Genomic DNA, 26,380 nt, shown 5'->3' on the forward strand with positions numbered 1-26,380 from the left:
CTGTGGAGCAACTAAGCCCATGCGCCACAACTACTGAGCCTGTGCACTGCAACTACTGAAGCCCACGTGCGTAGAGCCAGTGCTCCGCAACAAGAGAAGCCACTGCAATGAGAAACCCGCGCACTGCAACGAAGAGTAGCCCCCACTCGCAGCAACTAGAGAAAGCCCAAGTGCAGCAACAAAGACCCAACGCAGCCAAAAAAAAAAAAAAACTAAGAGACACAACATTCAGAGCAATTGGTAGGTAAATAACAAAGGTTATATAATAACTGAAATTTTAATGAGGGAAAAACAATAGACATGACTGACTATATGAAAATGACTTTGCTGTAAACTGAATGTTTATGTCCCCCCAAATTCATATGCTGAAACCTAATCCCCAATGTGATGGTATTTGGAGGTAGGGCCTTTGGGAGATGATTAGGTTATGAGGGCAGAGCTCCCTTGACCCTTCCACCATGTGAGGACACAGCAAAAATACAGCCATCTATGAACTAGGAAGTGGGTTCTCACCAGACACCAATCTGCCGGGGCCTTGATCTTGGACTTCCCAACCTCCAGAACTGGTAGAAATAAATGTTTGTTTTTTAAGTCACCGAGTCTATGGTATTTTTGTTATAGCAGTCCAAATGGACTAAAACAAACTTTGAAAGTTTAGCATAGTAACTTTAGGGAAGTTGGAACTCAAACAAAATTTCCATAGAAGCAGATTTTTTGTTTTTGAGAACAATGCTATAAATAATGTTCACTAGGATAGCCTACATAAATCTATCTGAACTGTAATATAGCTGAAATATTTATCATTTGCAGTAATAAATACTATTATATGCTAAAAGTAAAAGATTTGTATTTTATAGTTTTTAATACTTTTGAAAAATTATGTAGAATTCTTTAGAAGATGAGGAAGGAGGTAGATGATGACAAAGCTGTTTTTAAGGACTAAATGGTTAATGATAGAGCTTAATTTTTCTAAATTTTTATCATGGAAATTTAAATATATATACACAAGTAGACAGAATAATGAGTATTGATACTCTGTGTTTAGTAGGGAAGTAAAAGTTGTTGGTGAGAAAAGTTGGATCAAAGTTTTCTCCATTAGTCACCAGGTGACAATTGCAGCTTGAGATGGTTTAGTAGCTATTTGATTTGGATTCTGGAGGAGTGGAAGGAGCTGGAGGTAGTATGTAGTTGTGACAGTGTCGACTGCATTGATTCATGAACTGAGTAGGTAGACTTATGGCTAAATGCTTTACAAACCAGAAATTAGATGCCAGAAGTAGGCAGTATAGGATTCCTGGGTTTGATTGTTTCTTCTTTTACCTGTGGTTATTACTAACTGTGGATATTTTGCTTAGTTTCTTGTTTAGTTTCAAAATTACATGAATTTTATGTTTTGCATGAATTTTAGAGAGTTACTGGCTATTGGGAAAACTTACAGTAAATTTTTAGGGACAAAGTATGATTCCCTAAGAAAGTTTATTCTAGATGTATTATCCATATGAAATAAAACTTTTTGTTTATATTGTGAAGTAAATGATATATGTAATGTAAAATAGAGAACCATTTGTCTATATTTTCAAAACTTTCTTTAAAAACAAAAACAATTATGTAAAAGATTTTGACAATCAATGCTTTGTGTTCCACTATTTCATATACGTATGTGTATGTACAAATATATAGATGTATATCTGTTCCTTTCTTGTATTATCTGATTTTGTAAATGGTTGCAAAAGTTTTTAGTGATATTTTTGGCCACTTTGTGGAAAACTTCTTAGTCATATTTTTGGATGGGGCTATCAGCATAAAGCAATGTGGTCTAGAAGAAAAAGCCTGAATCAGAAGTAAGAAAGCCTGGAGTTATTGTGGTTCTGTCACTTATTATGGTGTGATCTTGGGTAAATAAATTATCTTTCTGGATCTCAGTTTTTACTTGTGTAAAAAGAGAAGTTTGGACTAGATAATTTCTAAGATCCATTAAGGTGGCAGCATGATATAGTGAAAAGAATATTGGTTTTAGAATCAGGCATATTTGGTTTTCATTCATTCAGCAAGTATTTATTGAGAGCTATATTGTGCCAGGCACTGGAAATACTAATAAACAATATAAATCAATCAACTAATTAGTCTCTACCTTTATAGAGCTTATGTTCTGTTCTGGTAGACAACAAAAAGACAAGTACATAAAACAATTACAAAATTTAATAAGTACCATAAGGAAACAAACAAGGGATTCTTGACAGTGTGGTTTGGGACTGTTTCTTTGAGGTTGTGACTAAGGAGGAAAAGGAGCTAGAATTAATAGGGAAGTGTTTTAGGTAGAGGGAACAGCATCTGAAAAGGCCTTGAGGCTGGGAAGAACCTAGTGTGTTCTGGGTGCTGAAAGAAGAGCATTGTGAATTAGAGTGTAGTGAAAAGATAGGAGAATGGCATAAGATGAGGTTGGAAGGATAGGCAGGGTTTTGTAGATCATGCTATGGAGTTTGGATTTTATCCTAAGTGCCATGGTAAGCCTTTGCAGGGATTTTAGCAGAAGAGTGATTGATTTGATGTTTTAAGAAACTAACTCTTATTACAATATAAAGAATGGATTAAAGGAGGTTTGAGTAGAAGTGAAGCTTTTGCACAGTCCAGTTGAGAAATAATGAGGACCTGAGTTAAGGTGGTATGGTGGAGATAGAGAGATGTAGAAAAATTTAAGATATATTTTAGAATTAGAAGCAGCAGAACTTTCTGATGAATTGGACATTGGGGATGATGGAAAGGAAGGAATAAAAGATGATTCTTAAGTTTCTGACTTGAACACAATTGGTAGACAGAATTTCTCTTTACTCAGATGGGGGAAGATGAACTGATTTGGGTGAGTAGGTATCATGATTTCTTTTTCGATTTCTTTGTTGGACACAATAAGTTTTCAGTGTCTTTGACATGTTTAGGTGATGATGTCAAGAAACAGAGTAGGTAATTAAATATTCAAATATGAAATTCATATAAGTCAGGGCTAGAGATACATATGTGGAAGTCATCAGCATAAGGATAGTATTTAAATCCATGGGAATGGGTGTACTATTCCAAGAAAAGAGACAAGTCTCAGGGGACTTTGGCCTGGGTCTGAGGAACTCTAGAACTTACAAGTCAGGTAGAAGAGGTAGATTCAACAGTGGAGACTAAGAGGTAGTGGCTAGCGAGGATGAAATAAACCAGGAGAGTATGGTATTCATAGGTGAAGAGGTCAGTGTTTCAAGAAGGAAGGAGGTGTTGATTGTGTTGAATGCTGATGAGAAATGCAAGTAAGATGAGCACAGAGAAATGACCACTGGATTTGGCAACATTTGATTTGAATTCTGGCCCTGCTACTTTCTATCTGTGTGAACTTGAACACTTCATTTCATATTACAGAGTCTCAATTTTCTTCGGAAAGGGGAATAACAATACTTCTCTCACACAGCTCTTGTAAAGTACATGATGAACTAACATGTCTTTACCTGGAGTTATGCCTGATAAATCTGGGATGCTCAGTTGATACTAATTTCTTTCTTCTCTAGGTGTGTGATGCCTTTTGAAAATTTAAATACAGTATACCTATCCCTTGCTTAAAGATGTTAATTTGTTTCTGAAAATTCTGCTGTTTAGTGAAAACCCATAAAATAAAAAATATTTCCATTAATTTTAATGGTAAAAATTATGATATGTATTATCCCAACCCAAGATACCCAGGCTCTTTACAGATAGAAAAATATATTATTTGAGGAACAATGAAAGCAAGTTTGTATAAATGATAGATAACATTTGAAAGCAAATAAATGTAGATTACACATAAACTATAAAATAATAAAATTTTATTGTATTTGTTGAAGGAGGAGAAGAAGAATGGATAATGGATGGTGGCTGGTGGAAGAGGAGGTATTCATTCTTTGGAAGGTATGTTCTTTCTGTACCATTTCCCCATCAACTTTTTAGCCTTTTAGGGGCTCATAATTATCTTGTCTTCACATGAATTTAATATGAACATATGGCACACTTTTAGAGTTTTACAAGATGCTACATCTTCATTGTTCATTAGCAAGGCAGAACATTTTGGGTCATGGTACAAAATGCAGAATTTTCCAGATGATATTGTCTGACTAGAAATTGTTAAGTTCGGTAAATTAGTGAGTGTTTTTGCCTGAAAGTGTAATATCAAAATATCACGTTTTATGGTATATTTATTTAGTGTGTTTTTGGGTGAAAAAGTTATTCTGGGAAAAAAACGATGTCATTTGAAAAGTAACACTTTTTTAGAGCCATTTTAAACTAATAAGCTACTATCTGATTTAAGTCCTTATTTACTGATCATCTACCCCAGGCATGGCTATGTTAGACTCTGTGAGGATAACTAAAAAGTTTATAATTTAATGAGTGGCTTTTAGCAGGCAGAATTTTTAGGTAATTCTTAATTTTAAAGGAAAAATTGTGAAAAAGAAAAGCCACTTTTTAGTGTCATCTCTCTCGAATAATGTGAAATGCTCTCTCAATTGAACAACATTTGAAAGCCTAGTTTATATTAACTGGAAATGAGAGAATCTCATTACAAAAAAAAGTTTTTTAAAATTTTCTTTTAGTTAACATCTAAACCCCTAAACTGGGAAACAATCTTGTGGGGAATCATAAAGCCACTTTGGGTAGGAGTATGCATGTACCAGAGAACCACTGTCCAGGAAGGTTGAATTTCCACTGCACGCTGAACTTATACATCTAAGGCACATGTATTTCTTGGCAAAAATCTGAATTTCCTGCCAAAATCTTGGCATAGACAAGCATAAGATCAGTGAGTTCCAAGATAGGGCTCTGTGCCTTAAATATCCATGTGTAACTTCTTTTGGCATGATGCTTTCAAAAGAAATATATTTGGTAAATTATTCATTTCCCCCTCCAAACTATAAAGTTGCTATATGGTAACTTTAATAATCTGTTGTGCAACTGTTATTACTGGTTTCTGTTGTTTAGACCTTAATCCCAGAGCAATAGCATGTGCAAATTGAAAATCAACCCTCAAGACTTCCTTAGGTGAATATTACAAACTGAGACTTAAATGTATTTCTCTCTGACCATTTTCTTTTTGTATGATATTAGATTTAGTATCCAGGTTAGTAGCCCATCCAATGATGGGGTTTATAGACATCCCTAAACCTGAAAAAATGGTTGAAATGAACTCAGGGGCGTTTTTTACTTTGCTGAAAGTAATTCTGTGTGGCTTATTTCAATTTATTTACTTTTTTCTCCAGAATTACTGTAAAGATTTTCTATTTCACTCATTATAGCACAGTGTTTTTCACATTTGAATAGACTGCATCAACATGAATTCTTTATAAGGACCTTAAAAACAAACTTTGCCAAGTCCCAGAATACAGAAGTGAATTCACATCCCAATACTCAGCTGCCTCATGAATAAAGGAGAGCCTGTGCCTGACACTTTGAAGCTGTAGCTGTTAAACCATACAGAATATTTACCTCAATAAATCATTATAAGAAACTAAGGTACAATTATACCCACAGAGAAAAAGAATTCAAAACACTGATTTATGTGTTTCAGTGCCTATTCCCTTTTCCCACTGTTTTGAATTTTATGCGTGTTTGTCATCTTTGGCTGCTCCTATGTATCTTTAAACTAATGGGTTCTGATTTTTTTTGACATTCCTCATTAAGTTTGTTATTTTCTTAGACACACAGACATGATTTGCATAGTGCACAACGTTTTACATTTAAAATTAACTATATCTCGTTTGTTAGGGCAGAAACAAAAAATGGAAAAAGTGACTTACTTTAAGTAAAACACTGACTTTGTGCAATTTGTGAGTGTTTAAACTGAAATTCCAAATTAAGGATTTCATTTAGCATTTATTTTGCAGTACTGAGAAAGAGTAAGGAACTGGGATGTAAACACGAAGAACCATCTTTTATTGAATTATTTTGTTTTTTTTAAGTGGTAATAGTCTATGGAAAGATACATTTGTTCACCAATGTGTATTTTGTCTTTCTGAAACTAAAAAAACCCAGAAGCAAAATAAACCAGTAATGTGGAAAAAGGAATGACAGTGAGGTTGACAAAGAATCAATGCACAGGGCTTCCCTTGGTGGCGCAGCGGTTGAGAGTCTGCCTGCCGATGCAGGGGATACAGGTTCATGCTCCGGTCCGCGAAGGTCCCACATGATGCGGAGCGGCTGGGCCCGTGAGCCATGGCCGCTGAGCCTGCGCGTCCGGAGCCTGTGCTCCGCAGCGGGAGAGGCCACAACAGTGAGAGGCCTGCGTACCGCAAAAAAAAAAAAAAAAAAAAAGAATCAATGCACAGATAGGAGGATTTTTGCCTGGAATAATTAATTATGGTCACCCAGGTATAGTAGGAAAAAAATGGTTTTATAATGGTATGTTATAAATTGAAAGAATAGAAAAAGTATTTTAAAACAGCTAAATAATTTATCAAAAAGAATAAAATGTTTCATTGGTTTAATTTAAAACAATTTAAAGCTTATAATTTTAGAAAAACAAAGAACATGCTATCTCTGAGCCTTATCTATAGAAATAAGGGGCCGAATTTAGTTTATTGAAGTTAGGTGATCAGTTTGGGTCACAGAGTTGTACTTTTAAACAATGTAATGTTATCTAAATGTTACCCCCTTTTTCTATCCATGTAAAATTGAAGATATTAGTTGGATTAGAGTCAGAGTTTTAATGAATTCTTTATTATCCAAGCACTCATGCTTATAAGATTTCTCTTATTTTACCTTTTCAAGTGGTAGGAATTTAAGGATACATATAGATTGTAGGTTATCTGAGATTCTGGGATCTTCTCTTCCTATTCTCCAGTATTGCAACCTGTTTATTTCCTTTCAATCTGAGTAAAATTGATGGTTCCTTCCATAGCAAATTAGACTTGTTTGTTTGACATGGAGCTGTTTAAAGGTGAGAGGTTAAAGTGGAAGTTCTATAATTGGCAAGAGAAGTTAAGGCACTTCATTGAGATTTATTCATTCATTCAACAAGTGTTTACTGAGTACCTGCTGGTGAGAGAAAAACAGAAAAAGTATAGTTATATGACAGCTATTTGCAAGGTGTATCACAGAGTGATACTTTTGAGCAAAATAAAAATTCCTCTGTGTTATAATTCACAAGTGATGCTCCATGGGTAAAATTTTAAAGCATAAGCTATCAGGTTTGAACACGTTATAAAAAAGATGAAATAAACAACTAAACACAAATACATTTTTTAAAGTAAGTTTGTTTTTGATGGGGGGAGAAGTAAAAGCCAAACATATATCAAGTTTATTTTATAACACTCAAGCTTTCCATTAGCATTCTCCTCTACTTTCCAGCTTATACTTCTAGTTTATATTATTATGAAACACTTTGAGAAACTCAAAAGTGAAAAAGCCCTTCATAATTTAGCATTAGCATTAGCATTAGCATTCTCCTCTACTTTCCAGCTTATATTTCTAGTTTATATTATTATGAAACACTTTGAGAAACTCAAAAGTGAAAAAGGCCTTCGTAATTTAAATAAGTCTTTGTAGTTAAAAATTCCTCTGGGCTGGAACCAGGCACAGAGGTCTCTTTCTATCTTGAATAATTTTTTTCATAAAAAATATTCACTAGTCATTTTTTTAATCAAACGATTTAAAAGAATGTTTCTGGCAGTTATAAAATAATTAAATGTTTCATTACCATGTGTTCAGAGAATCTTACAATGACCAGCTTACAAGTATAGTTTAATCATTTAACATTAACATATGAAATATTTTGTGACACCCTCATGGTCATTAATCCATATTTGTGAACTATATATTTTCCATGTATTATATTACACTGATCAGTGTGATTTGATCATGTAGTAACACATTCTATGGACACACTCTGTAACTTATTAAAGTATAAGCAAATAAGGTATATTTTTAATGCTGCAGGAAAGTAAATTCAAATTTCATGCCACTTGTGACCTTATAATAATTGTTTTATTTATTATTTATTTATTTGCTAAACATTCAAGGGAAACCTATTCCTTAAACAGATGTATGGAGAAAAATTTTATATATATGTTTATTGCATAGGTAGTTTCTTTGACATGGACTGTTTCAGTTGAGATGTAAAATCCAATATTTAGGATTTTTCTTTCCTTGTTCATAAAATATTACAGTACAACACAGGCTTTCTGAAGGTGTCTGGGACATCAAACACCTTCAGAAGATTGGGGACTCAGGAAAACAAGAAGGCTGGCCAGTGGGCTTGGAATAGGGAATCTTCCAAATTCTCCATGCCTAGAGGGAATGAAGGATACTAGTGGAAAAAAGTGATTGAACTTCAGAGCTAGCCAGTGTCCTTGGACTGGGAAAAGGTCTGTAAGAGGAAGGTTCTGATGTTTGTAGAAGTGTTTTCCAATGGTCTGACTCAGAAAGTCATATAGAGTAAATTTAACAATTTACATAGTCAATGTGTTTTCCTCAAGTAGCATACTCATTAATTGCTGGTACAGGGATATAGGCTGTATTTCATAGAAGGGTTAAAGCACTTCAGAGAAATTATCTCTTCTAATAAACACCAGCATAGTGTTTTTGAAAAATACATGGAAGCTTTTCTTTAGAATATAAAGTATTAGCTGATAAGAATTTGGGAGTTTGTTTTAAATATGTATAGTGGCTAGCAAAATTGCATGAACATTAGCATACGTAATTGATGTTTTATAATAAAAAATACAATTAGACAGATAATCCATCAATTCTTTTATTAGTTTGTAAATCATTTGTGAATTTTCTTAAATTATTAATAAAATATTTTCATTTCATAAACACTTTAAAATAATTAAATTCTTTAAATATTTAAATTTAGACTAACTCCAGGAACTAGATAAGTGTGTTTTAAAGTCAATAATAGGGAAAAAAATATATGTCACATCTGAAAAGTTTATTCTCTATTTTGAATTTATAATGTAGGAGATGATAACATAGTATGATATAGTTTGAAGTGCTCTGAAATTGTAATAGAAGACAGAGGTTTTTGTCTTTGCTCTACATTAGGGAAGTAACTCTCTAGGTCTCAGTTTTAGTTGGTTAGTTTTTGGAGGAATGCTGTGTTTTTAAAGTAAACTTCACACTAAAAGCTACAGCATAATGAGTAATTAATTGAAAGTGAATAATAGTATACAAAGTTAGAAAAATCACAATCAAGTTTATAAAAATATCAAAAATTTTTTCAAGGAAATCAAAGCATCTAGGTATATGCTATCCAATTTGGTTGCCACTGACCACATTTGGCTATTTAGATTTCTATTTAAATTAACAAATATTAAATAAAATTCAGAATTTAGTTTCTTAGTCTCACTTAACCATGTTTCAAATTCTCAATAGTCACAAGTGGCTAGTGGCTAGACAGATATAGAACATTTCCATCATGGCAGAAATTTCTATTGTACAGCACTAATCTAGGTGCTCAAATGGTCTTGATTTCTGTAGTAGTCAAGGGGCATTATAGGTATAACCTATAATCCAGATTTCCTACTGTATATCATTCTATCACAGGCATGTAAGTTGATATCTGCTTTGGTCAAATGGATTATTTTTGGGCTTGGGGCTAGTGCTGTCAGTCCAGAGAACTCCCAGTATTTATTAGTTTAGGGGAAATCCCTTGAATTCTCATATGCTAAGGAAAGACCATGGGTTGGTTGGGACAGAGAAATTCAGATCAAACTAGACTTCCTTTTGGAAGTATATGTATATTATATATTTATGTTTGTATTTTATTTTATTTTTAAGTTTGTGTATACTCCTACCTTGTTCTAATAATGATTTAGGGCAACTTCTCCTTAGAATATTTTTCTGTTATTTTCTTCAAGGCAAATCAGTTAGGTCTATTCAACATATATTTATTAAGCGCTAATGCTCAGCTGGATATAAAAACTCTGGGAAATGTTCAGGTCTTTGAAGAACAATTCCTGTCATTAATGAGTTTGTAATATGAATAGGAAAAAGGTATTTTTACATGAAAAGCTTAAAACTGGAAGATAATTTTAATTAGGTCCTGTTTTTATTTTTTTGGGGGTACGCGGGCCTCTCACTGCTGTGGCCTCTCCCATTGCGGAGCACAGGCTCCGGACGCACAGCCTCAGTGGCCATGGCTCACGGGCCCAGCCCCTCCACGGCATGTGGGATCTTCCCGGACCGGGGCACAAACCCATGTCCCCTGCATCGGCAGGCGGACTCTCAACCACTGCGCCATCAGGGAAGCCCCTGTTTGTTTATTTTTGCTTTTGTTTCCTTTGCTTTAGGAGACAGATCCAAGAAAATATTGCTATGATTTATGTCAGAGTGGCCTGCCTATGTTTTCTTCTAGGAGTTTTATAGTATCCAGTCTTACATTTAGGTCTTTAACCCTTTTTGAGTTTACTTTTTTATATGGTGTTAGAGAATGATCTAATATTCTTTGACATGTAGCTGCTCAGTTTTCCCAGCACCACTTATTTAAAAGACTGTCTTTTCTCTATTGTATTTTCTTGCCTCCTTGTCATAGATTAATTGACCATAAGTGTATGGGTTTATTTCTGGGCTCTGCATTCTGTTCCATTGATCTGTGTCTGTTTTTGTGCCCATACCATACTCTTTTGATTACTGTAGTTTTGTAGTATAGTCTGAAGCCAGGGAGCATGATTCCTTCAGTTCTGTTCTTTCTCAATATTGTTTTGGCTATTTGGGACATTTTGTGTTTTCATACAAATTTTAAGATTATTTGTTCCAGTTCTGTGAAAAATGCCATTGGTATTTTGATAGGGATTGCATCAAATCTGTAGATTGCCTTGGGAAGTATGGGCATTTTAACAATATTAATTCTTCCAATCCAGAAACACAATGTATCTTTCCATCTGTTTCTGTTGTCTTCAGTTTCTTTCATCAGTATCTCATAGTTTTCCGAGTACAGGTCTTTTATCTCCTTAGGTAGGTTTATTCCTAGGTATCCTACTTTTTTTGGTGTGATGATAAATGGGATTCTTTTCTTAATTTCTCTGATAGTTCATTGTTAGCATATAGAAATACAACAGATTTTGGTGTATTAATTTTGTATCCTTCAACTTTATCAAATTCACTGATGAGTTCTAGTAGTTTTCTGGTGGTGCCTTTAGAATTTTCTATGTATAGTATCATGTTATCTGCAAACAGTGACAGTTTTACTTCTTCCTTTCCGATTTGGATTCCTTTTATTTCTTTTTATTGTATGATTGCTGTGGCTAGGATTTCCAATACTATGTTGAATAAAAGTGGTGAGAGTGGGCATCCTTGTCTTCTTCCTCATCATAGAGGAAATGCTTTCAGCTTTTCACTGTTGAGTATGATGTTAGTGGTAGGTTTGTCATATATGACCTTTATTAAAATGAAAAGATAACCTACTGAATGGGAGAAAATATTTGCAAGTGATATGACTGATAAGAGGTTAATATTCAAAATGTATAAACAGCTCATACAACTCAACATTAAAAAAAACAAACAACCCAATTTAAAAATGTACAGAAGACCTGAATAGATGTTTTTCCAAAGAGGACATGCAGATGGTCAACAGGCACATAAAAAGATTCTTAACATCACTTATCATCAGGGAAATGCACATCAAAACCACAGTGAGCTATTGCCTCACACCTGTCAGAATGGCTATCATCAAAAAGAACACAAATAACAAATGTTGGCGAGGATGTGGAGCAATGGGAACCCTTGTACACTGTTGTGGGAATGTGAATTAGTGCAGCCAGTGTGGAAAACAGTATAGAGGTTTCTCAAAAAACTAAAAATAGAACTACCATATGACCCAGCAATTTCCACTCCTGGGAATATCAAAAAAACCCAAAAACACTAATTTGAAAAAATACATGCATCCCAATGTTCATAGCAGCATTATTTACAATTGCCAAGATATGGAAGCAAGCTAAGTGTCCATCAGCAGATGAATGGATAAAGAAGATGTGATATATTATACACACATACACACACACAATGGTATAATACTCAGCCATAAAAAAGAATGAAACTTTGCCATTTGCAACAATGTTGATGGAGTCAGGGTATTATGCTAAGTGAAATAAGTCAGACAGAGAAAGACAAATACTTTATGATATCACTTATATGTGGAATCTAAAAAATACAACAAACTAGTGAATATAACAACAAAAAAAAACAGACTCACAGATATAGAGAACAAACTAGTGGTTACCAGTGGGGAGAGGGAAGCAGGAGGGGCAATACAGGGTAGGGGATTAAGAGGTAGAATCAAGTTCTACATAAAATAAGCTACAAAGATACATTGTACAACACAGGGGATATAGCCAATATTTTATAATAACTATAAATGGAGTATAATCTTTAAAAATTGTGAATCACTATATAGTACATCTGTAATTTATATAATATTGTACATCAATGGTACTTCAATGAAAAATATTTTTTTTTTTTTTTTTTTTTTTTGCGGTAATGGGCCTCTCACTGCTGTGGCCCCTCCCGCTGCGGAGCACAGGCTCTGGACACACAGGCCCAGCGGCCATGGCTCATGGGCCCTGCCGCTCCGCGGCATGTGGGATCTTCCCGGACCGGGGCATGAACCCGTGTCCCCTGCATCAGCAGGTGGACTCTCAACCACTGCACCACCAGGGAAGCCTGAAAAATATGTTTTAAAAATTACATCCTTAACTCAAAAAAATGCAAGATAATATGGGTTAAATGTGTAATAAATGGTATAGCACCGTATGCATTGTAGAAGTTCAATAGAAGTAGAGATCTGTGAGCTTGAGTGGTTGAAGAAGTTAAGGAGGAAAGGGACTTGAGCTGAGATTGAGTATGTTAGAAAGAATTTTCTAGTAAGGAGATTCTATGAGCCAAAGATCATATGTACGAATCAACAGGTATGTTTGGATACTGTATTAATGAGGGTAGGCTAGGCTGTGTAACAAATAGCACACACACTCACACATTCCTCTGAAGTCTAGAACAAAAGAGTTCTGCCCCTTTGCCTGCTTTTCTCTCTACCATCTTTGATTCCTTCCTCTTCCTTACTTCCCTTAGCTAATTAATCCTGTATTATGTAGATTCTTCCTTTCCAGGGGGTTATGAGTAACTGCCCTTATTTCCAAAAATGCCCAATATCTCAACCACAATAGAAATTGATTTTTCATAAAACAGTCTAAGTCCTGGTCTGGTTGGTCCTGGTTGGTGAGTGGCTTTCTTTCATGTAGTGATTCAGGAATCTAGGCTCTTTTGTGGCTCAACCATTCCTTAGATCAGGCAGAAGGGGAGAATGTGGAACAGTATATCTAGAAATTAAAGTTTTATCCTAGAAATGGGCTTTATCACTTCTGCTTACATTCCATTGGCTAGGATCAGTTATGTGGTTAGTTACATACTCCAAACAGCAGAGGAGGCTGGGGAATGTAGTCTAACTGTGCTGAGGAAGGATATTTTGTGATCACCTAGCAGCCTTTGTCATACACAGGAAGCCAATAAATCTAGTTTGGCTGATTTGGAGGGTTAGTGTGGGAGAGCAATGAGAAGTAAGCCTGGACATTTAGCATGGGGTCACATTTTGGGAGACTTTGACTGACAGTCTAAGCATCGTGAACTTTATAATCATTTGTGTGCTGTTGAAAGCTTTTGTACAAAGGAAAGATATGGTAACAGTGGGATTTTACAAACATCAATCCAGTATACAGAATGACTTGGAAGAGGAAAAGGTTATTAGGAAGGAAAAGGTAATCCAAGTTATAGATGACAAGGACTTGGCATATGGCAGTAGAAGTGGAAATGAAGGCATAGATTTATAATCGACTAGAAAGAAATAATAAAATATGATTAATGATCCTATGGAAGAGGGAGGAATTAAAGTGGTGGGGAAAAGGGAGAGAATTTTTCTTTTTGTTCTAAACATTCAAAGAAGTATATGTGTATGTGGTATTTGCTACACCCCTACTATTTCTTATTTATCTTAAAGAATTCATTTGCAGTCTTTTAGACTGCTTAAGGATCTAGGGCATATGTTAAAGGGGAGATCCCTGGGCCTTCTTTCCAGAGATTCTGATTTAGAGGTGTGTCTTTTTTATCAGCATGCTGAATGATTATGATGCAGATGTGGTCTGCAGACTACACTTTGAAAAACATTGCCTTAAATATATGTATTGACTCGTGGCAAGTCGATGCTTTACTTTTTCTGTAGTAAGCGATTGGAAATTTTCTATAGGCTGATAAGATATGCTTGAGTCTCTAGGTTCTGAGTAGAATGATCAGAACCATTCTTGACAGTGTGTTTTCCCTATTGTCTCAGTACTCTTGGGACAGTCTCCTTTTATTTTCTTCAGCTCCCTGAAGTGTTGGTATTAAGAATCAGAAGTGGGCTTCCCTGGTGGCACAGTGATTGAGAGTCTGCCTGCCGATGCAGGGGACATGGGTTCGTGCCCTGGTCTGTGAAGATCCCACATGCCGCGGAGCGGCTGGGCCTGTGAGCCATGGCTGCTGAGCCTGCGCGTCTGGAGCCTGTGCTCCACAATGGGAGAGGCCACAACAGTGAGAGGCCCACGTACCGCAAAAAAAAAAAAGAATCAGAAGTGTTTACCGTCCTGTCCTAAATTAGTCCAAGTGATTCTCCAGCCAGAGAAATAGAAATAACAATTTGCTCACTTTATTTTCAAAATTTTACATTTTTGTGAACTGCTTTGATATTAGGGTGGTGTCTGAATTTTGTAGGATTGTTGTGATGCACACACTTCTCAGAATATCTCAATCAGAAAGGAGGTGTGCTGATTGTTCCCCTTCCCAACATGTGTGATTTAGTCTTCTTCATTCTCCATATGCAGTGTATATGTATAGAAATGACTATAAAGATACATATCCAGCTTTTTTTAAAATATAAATTTATTTATTTATTTATTTTGGAGTGGGTCTGCGTTGGGTCTTCATTGCTGTGCGTGGGCTTTCTCCAGCTGTGGCGAGCGGGGGCTACTCTTCGTGGCGGTGCGGGGGCTTCTCATTGCGGTGGCTTCTCTTGTTGCAGAGCACGGGTTCTAGGCACGTGGGCTCAGTAGTTGTGGCTTGCAGGCTCTAGAGCACAGGCTCAGTAGTTGTGGTGCACGGGCTTAGTTGCTCCGCGGCATGTGGGATCTTCCCAGACCAGGGCTCAAACCCATGTTCCCTGCATTGACAGGCAGATTCTTAACCACTGTGCCATCACAGAAGTCCCCATATCCAGCTTTTAACAGCACTCTGAGAGGTGGAATTGGGAAGTGAGGGAAAGAAATGGGGGCTTTTATTTTTTATTTTATATTCTTCCATACTGTTTTTTTAAAAACCTGAATATGTGTCAATTTTAGGAACTCATCATTTCCTTTTTATCCATATTAAATAGATGTAGTAGTAATAGTAGCTACCACTTATTAAGTGCCTCGTCTCTACCAGTCCCTTCACATTATTTTACTTAATATTCACAAGAATTCTGCAATATAAGTATTAACATTTTACATAGCAAACAGAGATTTAGAGTGTTTATAAAACATGCCAAAGGGCATACCACTGTTTAGTGGCAGAGCAAAGAACTAAATCCAGGTCTCTCTGACCCAAGTCCACTTTTTTTTATGGCTATACTATGAAGGTCTTATTTACCCTAATTCCTTTGGATGGCAGGAAACCTGTTTGTGTGAGTGGCAATGGTTACAGTCCTCCAGGAATCTTTTAGTAATTAAGAAGACCAATTACTAAGAAAAAGTAATCAGTGGAAATGCAGAATAGGGGCTAGAGGAAGGCTGCAATGCCTTTTGCCACTATGAGGAGGCAAAAGAAAATTCCATGGAGTATCCTAAGACTGGAGTAAGTTAGTCTGGTTATTTGGTTGCTAGATATTTGTTGTCACTTTGTACAGATTTTTTACCAGGCCTTAGGGACTGAATATCTCACTCACTGTGGTTCTGCCATGAAACAATTCCACTCAGAGGAAAAGGCTTTAATGAAATGATTACCTTCAGATTGCTGGCAGCGTTAAGAAAACCAATAAGAAATGCTGAGGCTCCCAGAGACCAGCAACAGGAGGATGCCATTAACATCTTCAGGCCTGAAGGTATCAAAAGATGAAACAGTGTTATTGGAGCCCAGAGCCCTACAGGAGGATTTGCTGGGCAGGAAGCATTGTTTAGGTGTGCAACCACTACTAAAATTGGGGCCCCATAGCAGGATGAGAATGGAGAACAAGTACCCGGACTTTCTTTTCTTTCTTCCTGCCAGTCTCCTGCAGGTGCTTCTTACTGACCAAATAATAAGCAAAAACCATCTGACAAGGAGCCCGGGTGACACAGTCTGTGGTTTCAGCCAAACAGGGCTCCAAGTGGAAAATGGGTCCGTGGTGGGGCAGAGCAAATAGAGAATAAACAGTACATCCCTTCATTGCTTTGCCATTGTTCCCAAGATAAAGACAAAATTCTTTACATGGCCTACAATGCCCTACATAGTTTCACCCTTGATGACCAATTCAGTATCTTTTCATTCTCTCCACTCCAATTTTACTTGCAGCTTATCAGTCCTTTGTTCTTGCCATGTACCTATCTGCCACAAATGCCTTTTCACATGCTGTATCCTTTTCCTGGATGCTTCCTTCTCTTTCCTCCCCTTTCACCTAATTGGTGCTTACATATCTTTCAGATCTTAATTCAAAAGTTTCTTCTTTTGGGAAAATTTCCCTGACTTCTCTGACCAGACCAAATTCCCTTTTTAATAAGTTCTTTTAGCTAAGTGTACCGTTTCTTTATATCATACATTATTGTAGTAATTTACATTTACTACATTTGTCTGATTGTTTGATTAATGGATTTCCCCATACTAGACCAAAAACTCCATGAAGGAACTGAGTCTGATATTTGCTTATCAGTATAGTCCTAGTGTCCACATACTGTTTGGCACTCAGTAGGTAGTTAATATTTGTCAGAAAAACAAATGAAAATAAAAGATGAATAGAAGCCTCCAAAGGATACACATTCTGTTTGATGAAGATAATACATGCATAAATAAAACAATGTAAAGAAAATACAGAGCAGCAATTGAAGCTGTTAAAGCAAGATGGCAAAGATTCCACAAAGCTTCTGTACTCTAGGTATTTGTATGTCTCTCATTCTCAAGTCCCTTGCTTGCAATTGGACACAAATGTTTCTTAGCAATGTATTATATATCTAATGAACACCTAGCACTTATACATAGTAGACATTCACTAAATATTTAATTAATGAATGTAGACAAATTATCAACCATAGAGTAGGCTTAGAATTAGTATGTGTAAGAATCATCTAAGGGACTTCCCTGGTGGTCCAAATTAGTATGTGTAAGAATCATCTGAGGGACTTCCCTGGTGGTCCAGTGGCTAAAACTCCGAGCTCCCAATGCAGGGGGCCCGGGTTCTATCCCTGGTCAGGGAACTAGATCCCACATGCTGCAACTAAGAGTTCGCATGCTGCAACTGAAACAAACAAACAAAAAAAGAGCCGCCATGTTCCAACTAAAGATCCCGCGTGCAGCAACTAAGACCCAGCACAACAACAACAACAACAACAAAAAATCATCTGAGCATAATCACTTTAAAAAAATATAGGCTTCACTTCAGATATACTGATTTCAATAGAACTTGAATAGAGTCCAAAAATCTGGATTTTAAATAAGCACCCCAAGTAATTCTGGTGCAGGTGATTTGAGGATTATTTTTGAGAAATATTAGACTGTAAGCTTCTTGGTGGCAGCATGATGTTCTGGTTAAACATGCGTTTGGGAGTCACAGTTTCCTGGGTATGAATCTTGGCTCTTATACTAGCTAGCTATTGGGTTGGCCAAAAAGTTCGTTCATTTTTTCCCGTAAGATGGCTCTAGTAGCACTTAGTTGTCTTTAACTTCATTCGAAACAATTTTGTTAGATTGTACATGACAGCTGTCATATCAGCGTGCATTCAGAAAAAGACTTATCAAAATTGGTGAAGTTTTGTGTAGCCATTTTAATATTGAAGATGGAGGGAGAAAAGCAACATTTTCGGCATATTATGCTTTATTATTTCAAGAAAGGTAAAAATGCAACTGAAACGCAAAAAATGATTTGTGCAGTATATGGAGAAGGTGCTATGAGTTGATGGAACATGTAGAAAGTGGTTTGCGTGGGACTTCCCTGGTGGTCCAGTGGTTAAGTGTTCGCCTTCCAATGCACAGAGTGTGACTTTGATCCCTGGTTGGGGAGTTAAGATCCCACATGCCTTGCGGCCAAAAAAACAAAACAAAGGGTATTGTCACAAATTTAATAAAGACTTTAAAAAAATGGTCCAGGGCTTCCCTGGTGGCTCAGTGGTTGAGAGTCTGCCTGCTGATGCAGGGGACACGGGTTCGTGCTCCGGTCCGGGAAGATCCCACATGCCGCGGAGCAGCTGGGCCCGTGAGCCATGACCGCTGAGCCTGCGCGTCCGGAGCCTGTGCTCCGCAGCGGGAGAGGCCACAACAGTGAGAGGTCTGCGTACCGCAAAAAAAAAAAAAAAAAAAAAAAAAAATGGTACACACACACACACACACACACACACACACACACACAAAAGTGGTTTGTGAAGTTTCATGCTGGAGGTTTCTCACTTGACGATGCTTCACGGTCGGGCAGACCAGCTGAAGCTGATAGTGATCAAAATTGAGACATTAATTGAGAACAATCAACATTATACCACTCAGGAGATAGTCGACATGCTCAAAGTATCCAAATCAAGCTTTGAAAATCATTTGCCCCAGTTTGGTTATGTTAATCACTTTGATGTTTGCGTTCCTCATAAGTTAAGTGAAAAAAACCTTCTTGACCATATTTCTGCATGTGATTCTCTACTGAAACTAACAAAAATGTTCTGTGTTTAAAACAAATTGTGACGGTGGATACTGTACGATAATGTGGAACAGAAGAGATTATGGGGCAAGCGAAATGAACCACCACCAACCACACCAAAGGCCAGTCTTCATCCAAAGAAGGTGATGTTGTGTATATGGTGGGATTGGAAGGGAGTCCTCTATTATGACCTCCTTCTGGAAAACCAAACGATTTATTCCAACAAGTACTGCTCCCAGTTAGACCAATTGAAAGCAGCACTTGACGAAAAGCATCCTGAATTAGTCAACAGAAAATGCATAATCTTCCACCAGGATAACACAAGACCGCATGTTTCTTTAAAGACCAGGTAAAAACGGTTACAGTTTGGCTGGGACATTCTGATTCATCTGCCATAGTCACCAGACATGGCACCTTTGGATTTCCATTTATTTTGGTCTTTAAAAATTCTCTTAATGGAAAAAATTTCAATTCCCTGGAAGACTGTAAAGGGGACCTGGAACAGTTCTGTGCTTAAAAAGATAAAAAATTTTGGGAGGAAGGAATTATGAAGTTGCCTGAAAATTGGCAGATGGTAGTGGAACAAAAGGGTGAATACGTTGTTCAATAAAGTTCTTGGCGAAAATGAAAAATGAGTCTTTTATTTTTACTTAAAAACTGAAGGCACTTTTTGGCCAACACAATATTATTTAAACCCTCTAGATCTCTCTCTCTTTTTTTTTTTTTTGCTAAAGTAGGTTATAATAACATCTACTTTCTAAGACTATTGTGGAGATTAAAATAAATGAGAAAATATGTGTTAAACATTTACTACAGTGCCTGTCATATAAACCCTTAATAAATGGTAGAACTGGTTTTTGAGAGTCAACATGTAGCCTGGTGCCTGGAACATAACTGATGTTCAGTGAATGTCTGATAAGTGAATGGAATATAGTTATAAGATTATCATATTTATAGCTAGAATTTCATCTGGAATCATCTAGTCCAATATCCTCATTTTACATATTAGGAAATTCAAGCTCACAGAGGTTAGATGATTCATCCAAGGTTACATATCTAATGATCTAATTAGTGGCAGAACTGAGACCAGAACTGAATGGTGGAAAGACAAATCTGGTCGTTACCATTTATCTAACCACCATTTGTAGTTAGTGTTACATTTAGATTTTAAATAGATAGACTGACATGCTTTTCTGTTTATAATCAATGATGCCTTCTGAAACATTCCTTTCTTAAACATTGAAACAACAAACAGTAAACCAGTAAGTAAAACTAAATGACTATGTAGTTATTGTTGGATTATATTTCTTTCTTTTTTTTTTAAATTGAAGTATAGTTGATTTATGTTATGTTAGTTTCAGGTGTATATCACAGTGATTCAGCTATATATATACATATATATACACACACACATATACACACATATATATATATATATTCTTTTTTAGATTCTTTTCCCTTATAGGTTATTACAAAATATTGAATGTAGTTCCATATGCTATACAGTAGGTCCTTGTTGGTTTTCTATTTTATATACAGTAGTGTGTATATGTTAATCCCCAAATCCTAATTTATCTGTCCCCCCCTTCCCCCTTTGGTAACCATACGTTTGTTTTCTATGTCTGTGGGTCTATTCTGTTTTGTAAATAAGTTCATTTGTATCATTTTTTTAAGATTCCACAAATAAGCGATATCATATGATATTTGTCTTTCTCTGTCTGGCTTACTTCATGTAGTGTGATAATCTCTAGGTCCGTCCAGATTATATTTCTTTCTAAATATCACCTCTGAGACCACAGTGTTTCCCAAATAGAATTCAGACATCACATGTGTTCTTAGAACAGTAGAACCACAAGCTACTTGAAGGGTCTATCTGTTGCCTTTGGGCAATAATGGTCTAGTATTTCCTGTCTCTGAAGCTCCTACTTATCCAATAGGTAAATGAAAATGGAACTTAAATGCATAGTGATTTATTTTTGCGTTGAAAATATTGTTTCAGATTTTCATGTACTCCACTCAGTTGTATTTTTCTGCATTTTATTCTACTATATTAAACTTACATTCTAGATTTGCTTAACTTCTCTATTTAGAAGGCTTATTAGATTACTAGATCTTAAGAATTAAAGAAAATTTTGCTTACTTTTGTGTTGGATAGAATTTAATCTTCATTTCTAGATTTGATAAGTATAAAATGCAGACTTCCCTGGTGGCGCAGTGATTAAGAATCCGGCTGCCGGGTTTCCCTGGTGGCGCAGTGGTTGGGAGTCCTCCTGCCGATGCAGGGGACATGGGTTCGTTCCTCGGTCTGCGAGGATCCCGCATGCCGCGGAGCGGCTGGGTCCGTGGGCCATGGCCGCTGAGCCTGCGCGTCCGGAGCCTGTGCTCCGCGGCGGGAGGGGCCACAGTGGTGAGAGGCCCGTGTATCGGGGGAAAAAAAAAAAAAAAAGAATCTGGCTGCCAATGCAGGGGACATGGGTTCGAGCCCTGGTCCGGGAAGATCCCACATGCCGCAGAGCAAGCCCATGTGCCACAACTACTTAGCCTGTGCTCTAGAGCCCGTGAGCCACAACTGCTGAGCCCATGTACTACAACTACTGAAGCTCGTGCACCTAGAGACCGTGTTCCACAACAAGAGAAGCCACCTCAATGAGAAGCCTGTGCACTGCATCGAAGAGTAGCCCCTGCTTGCCGCAACTAGAGAAGGCCCACACACAGCAATGAAGAACCGATGCAGACAAAAATAAATAAAATAATAATAATAAAAAAAACAGCAGCCAGTCAGTCAGTCAACATTAAAACAAAAAAAAAGTATAAAATGCAAACAGACTCACAGACATAGAGAATAGACTTGTGGTTTCCAAGAAGGAGGGGGTTGGGGGAGGGATGGACTGGGAATTTGGGGTTAGTAGATGCAAACTATTATATATAGAATGGATAGATATATCCCTACTGTATAGCACAGGGAACTACATTCAATATCCTGGGATATATGTATAACTGAGTCACTTTGCTGTACAGAAGAAATTAACACAACCTTGTAAATCAACTGTACTTCAATTTAAAAACAAAGATAGTAAGTATAAAATGCAGAATTTACCTTTGTTCCACCTGTTTTAATATAGCAGTGCATGGGATCAGTAGAAATAGTATCTTTTGCTGAAAGTTTTCTTTTTATCCCTGATGCAATCCTTAGGGAATAAAATTTTGAAGATCATATTCCTTTGGTGGATTACATATAGAGAACTGGCTTCTTTGGGGGGAGCTATATTACTTTAAAGTGGTAGGTGAGCTTCAGCAGGTGCTATATTTGGTAGGTTTATCCATGCCATTCTCTCTTACTACTTTTCAATTATATAAGGCAACATAAGTAACAAGACTTTTGAGGTTTTAAATATATAATAACATTATGTAAATATTTAAAATTTTGTTGTGAATAGCATCTCTTTACTTCGCTGAGGTTAGGAAGTATCTTACTTTTAGGGTATTGTCATGCATTTTATTTTTCCTACAGTACAGAAATCATGGCCTTAAACATTAAATCCTAATTTCTTAATTAGGTTGTCTACTCAGGCAAAACTGAGTAGAAAGAGACCTTTGAGTATGGATTAATAGTTTTCATAGGTGGGACTCATCAGCTGCGTTAAGCAGAGGTCGTAGGGATACTCACTCATGTTGAAAACAAGTTAGGTACTTGGTTTGGGAAAAAGTAAAGAGCAGTGCTTGATTAGATAATTAATTACTTTTCTAGTATAGAAAGTTACATGAGCTTATTTTTCAGGACCAAAAAAGTATCCTAAAACAAATACTGAAATTGATGCTATGGCCATGAACTGAATAATATTTGAGTTGGAAGAAAACGTCAATATCTGTGATTGTTAGTGTTTTTCTCCTATGTAGACAATACTTCTGCACTACTTTCATAACATGAACTTAAGATTTTTTGATTCTTTATTGATGAGGAAATTTACAGATACATTCATATTTGTTCATCTGCTTTAATGTTGTGAACCTGATATTTATAATGGGGGGTACAATTTTAGAATAAAAATATTTATTATGTTTAAGTAAGTGTGATAAAGGAATGCCTAGTTGACTCTGCCCTAAGGGATTATTATTATTTTTTTAATAAATTTATTTATTTTTGGCTGCGTTGGGTCTTTGTTGCTGTGCACAGGCTTTCTCTAGTTGTGGCGAGCGGGGGCTACTCTTTGTTGTGGTGCACAGGCTTCTCATTGCAGTGGCTTCTCTTGTTGCAGAGCACGGGCTAGGCGTGTGGGTTTCAGTAATTGTGGCACATGGGCTCAGTAGTTGTGGCTTGCAGGCTCTAGAGTGCAGGCTCAGTAGTTGTGGTGCACGGGCTTAGTTGCTCCACATAATGTGGGATCTTCCTGGACCAGGGCTTGGACCTGTGTCCCCTGCATTGGCAGGTGGATTCTTAACCACTGTGCCACCAGGGAAGCCCTCGCCCAAAGGGATTATTTAAGTATAAAAAGATAGATGGAATTGTGTAGATTACATTGAAAGTTAAAACTTCTGTATATCAAAAAAAAAATCCTTAAGTTAAAAGATAAATGTCAAGAGAGTGGCCAAGATGGCAGAATAAAAAGACCCTGAGCTCACCACCTCTCATGAGCACACCAAAATCACAACTATCTGCATAACAGTCACCAATAAAAAAGATGGGAATCTACCAGAGAAAATCTTCTACAGCTAAAGACGTAAAGAAGGAAACACAAGACCAGTAGGAGGGGTGGACTCATGATATAATCAAATCCCATACCACCCAGTGGGCGACCCACAAACTGGAGAATAATTATATTGCAGAGGTTCTCCCACAGGAGTAAGAGTTCTGGACTCCACGTCAGGCTTCCCATCTCAGGAGTCTGATACTGGGAAGACGAGCCCCCAGAGCATTTGGCTTTGAAGGCCAGTGGGGCTTAATTGCAGGAACCCCACAGGACTGGGGAAAATAGAGACTTCTCTTAAAGAGCGCACGTAAAATCTCATGCACACCTGGACACAGGGCAAAAGCAGTAAGTTGATAGAAGCCTGGGCCAGACCTACCTGCTGGTCTTGGAGAGTCTCCTGGAGAGGTGGGGGGTGGCTGCATCTCACCCTGGGGACATAGACACTGGTGGTAGACATATTGGGGAACACTGTTGGTGGCTGACATGTTGGCTCATTAGCTCCAAGACCTGGCCCCATCCAACAGCATGCAGGTGATAGTGATAGGACACCTCAGGCCAAACAACTAACTGGGCAGGGATGCAGCCCCACTCATCAGCAGACAGGCTGCCTAAAGACTAAAGAGCCTACAGCTGCCTCTGGGCTTACCCCTAGACATGGCCTGCTCACCACAGGGGCAAGACCCAGATCCACCCACAAGTGGACAGGCACTGGCCCCTCCCATTGGGAAGCCAGACCAAGCCTCTAGACCAGCCTCAACCAACAAGGAGCAGACACCAGAAGCAAGAAAACTATGATTCTGCAATGCAGGCCAGACCCTACCCGTGATCAGCTGGGTCCTGGCTTGGCCCACTGGCAGGCCAACACAACCTTTGCGACACTCCGGACCCCGTACTCAACTGTGTCAGGAACTGACATCCCACCACCCCCAATAATCTGAAACAAGCTCTGGGATCCCTGGGCCCTGAAGCCAGACTCCACGAACCAGCTCTGCCTGCCAGTAAGCAGGCACTAACCCCAGGGTCTGGCTTCACCTGCCAGTGGGTGGGCAACAGCCCCAGAGTCTTTGGGACCATGACTCTGCCCACCAGTGAGCAAGCACATCTCCGGGGCCATCTAGGATGCTGCAACCAGCCAGTTCATGACCAGGCCCCTCTAAACAGCAGCCAGCAGCACCCACACAGGGCAGGGCCTAGCAACCAACCAGACTAGGGCCTACCAGACCAGCACAAGAGAAGGACCCATGTATCCCTCTTAGGGTGAACCCCTAGACCATATAGTTTGGGTGATGCATATGATGCGTCATACAAAGGGCCACTTCTCCAAGGTCGAGAAATGTAACTAATCTTCCGCATACATAAAAATACAAGTAGCAGCTTGGACAAAATGAGGCAGCAGAGGAATATGTTTCAGATGAAGGAACAAGATAAGCCACAGAATAACTAAGTGAAGTGGAGATAGGCAACCTACTTGATAAAGAGTTCAGAGTAATTATTGTAAAGATGATCAGAGAACTCGGGAGGAGAATGGGTACACAGAGCAAGAAGTTAGAAGTTTTTTAACAAAGAGTTAGAAAATACAAAGAACAACCAAACAGAGATGAAAAATACAATAACTGAAATGAAAAATACACTGGAAGGAATCAATAGTAGACTAAATGATTCAGAAGGATGGATCAGTGAGCTAGAAGACAGAGTAGTGGAAATCACTGCCACTGAACAGAAAAAAGAAAAAAGAATGAAAAGAAATGAGAACAGTTTAAGAGACCTCTGGGACAACATCAAGCACACTAATATTTGCATTATAGAGGTCCCAGAAAAAGAAGAGAGAGAGAAAGGGCCTGAGAAAATATTTGAAGAGATAATAGCTGAAAAATTCCCTACCCTGGAAAAGGATATAGTCACCCCAGTCCAAGAAGTGCAGAATGTCCCATACAGGATTAACCGAAAGAGCAACACAGCAAGACACATTGTAATCAAAATGACAAAATTTATGGATAAAGAGAGAATACTAAAAGCAACAAGGGAAAAGCAACAAATAACATACAAGGAAACTCTCATAAGACTATCAGCTGATTTTTTCAGAGAAAACTCTGCATACCAGAAGGGATTGGAATGATATATTTAAAGCGATGAAAGGGAAAAGTCTACAACCAACAATACTCTACCCAGTAAGGCTCTTGTTGAGATTTGATGGAGAAATAAAAAGCTTTACAGACAAGCAAAAGCTATAAGAATTTAGCATCACCAAACCAGCTTTAGAACAAATGCTAAAGGAACTTCTCTAGGTGAAAAAGAAAGGGCTACAACTAGAAAAAAGAAAATGACAAAATTAAAAAGCTCACTGGTAAAGGCAAACAAAGAGTAAAGGTAGGAAATCATCCACATGCAAAATTAGTAGAAATGTTGAAAGACAAAGGTAGTAAAATAATCTGTATCCACAATAAGTAGTTAAGGAACACACAAAGCAATTAGATGTAAATATCAAAAACATTAATTGTGAGGGGAAGAGAGTACAAGTGCAGGATTTTAAAATGCATTTGTAATTAAGAGAGCAGCAACTTAAAACAATCATGTATACATATAAACTGCTCTACAAAAACCTTATGGTAACCACAAACTAAAAATCTATAATAGATATACACACAGAAAAGAAAAAAGAATCCAAACATAACACTAAAGATTGTCATCAAATCACAAGAGAAGAGAACAAAAGAAGAAAGGGAAAAAAAGGCCTACAAAAACAAATCCAAAACCATTAACAAAATGGCAATAAGACCATACATATTGATAACTACCTTAAATGCAAACGGACTAAATGCTCCAACCA

General features: G+C 37.4%; 1 long non-coding RNA gene across 1 annotated transcript; it reads left to right on the forward strand.

The window, feature by feature from the left end:
* The first annotated feature begins 149 nt into the window (after positions 1 to 149).
* On the forward strand, positions 150 to 14,422 carry LOC113625218 (uncharacterized). The gene is made up of 3 exons (XR_003434580.1): positions 150 to 240; positions 3,855 to 3,918; positions 14,315 to 14,422. It is a non-coding gene; the product is annotated as an uncharacterized LOC113625218 (long non-coding RNA).
* The last annotated feature ends 11,958 nt before the right edge of the window (positions 14,423 to 26,380 follow it).

This window comes from Aethalodelphis obliquidens, unplaced genomic scaffold, assembly GCF_003676395.1.
Source record: "Aethalodelphis obliquidens isolate GAN/ISIS:26980383/991018 unplaced genomic scaffold, ASM367639v1 scaffold14, whole genome shotgun sequence".
In the NCBI taxonomy this organism is placed as follows: Eukaryota; Metazoa; Chordata; class Mammalia; order Artiodactyla; family Delphinidae; genus Aethalodelphis; species Aethalodelphis obliquidens.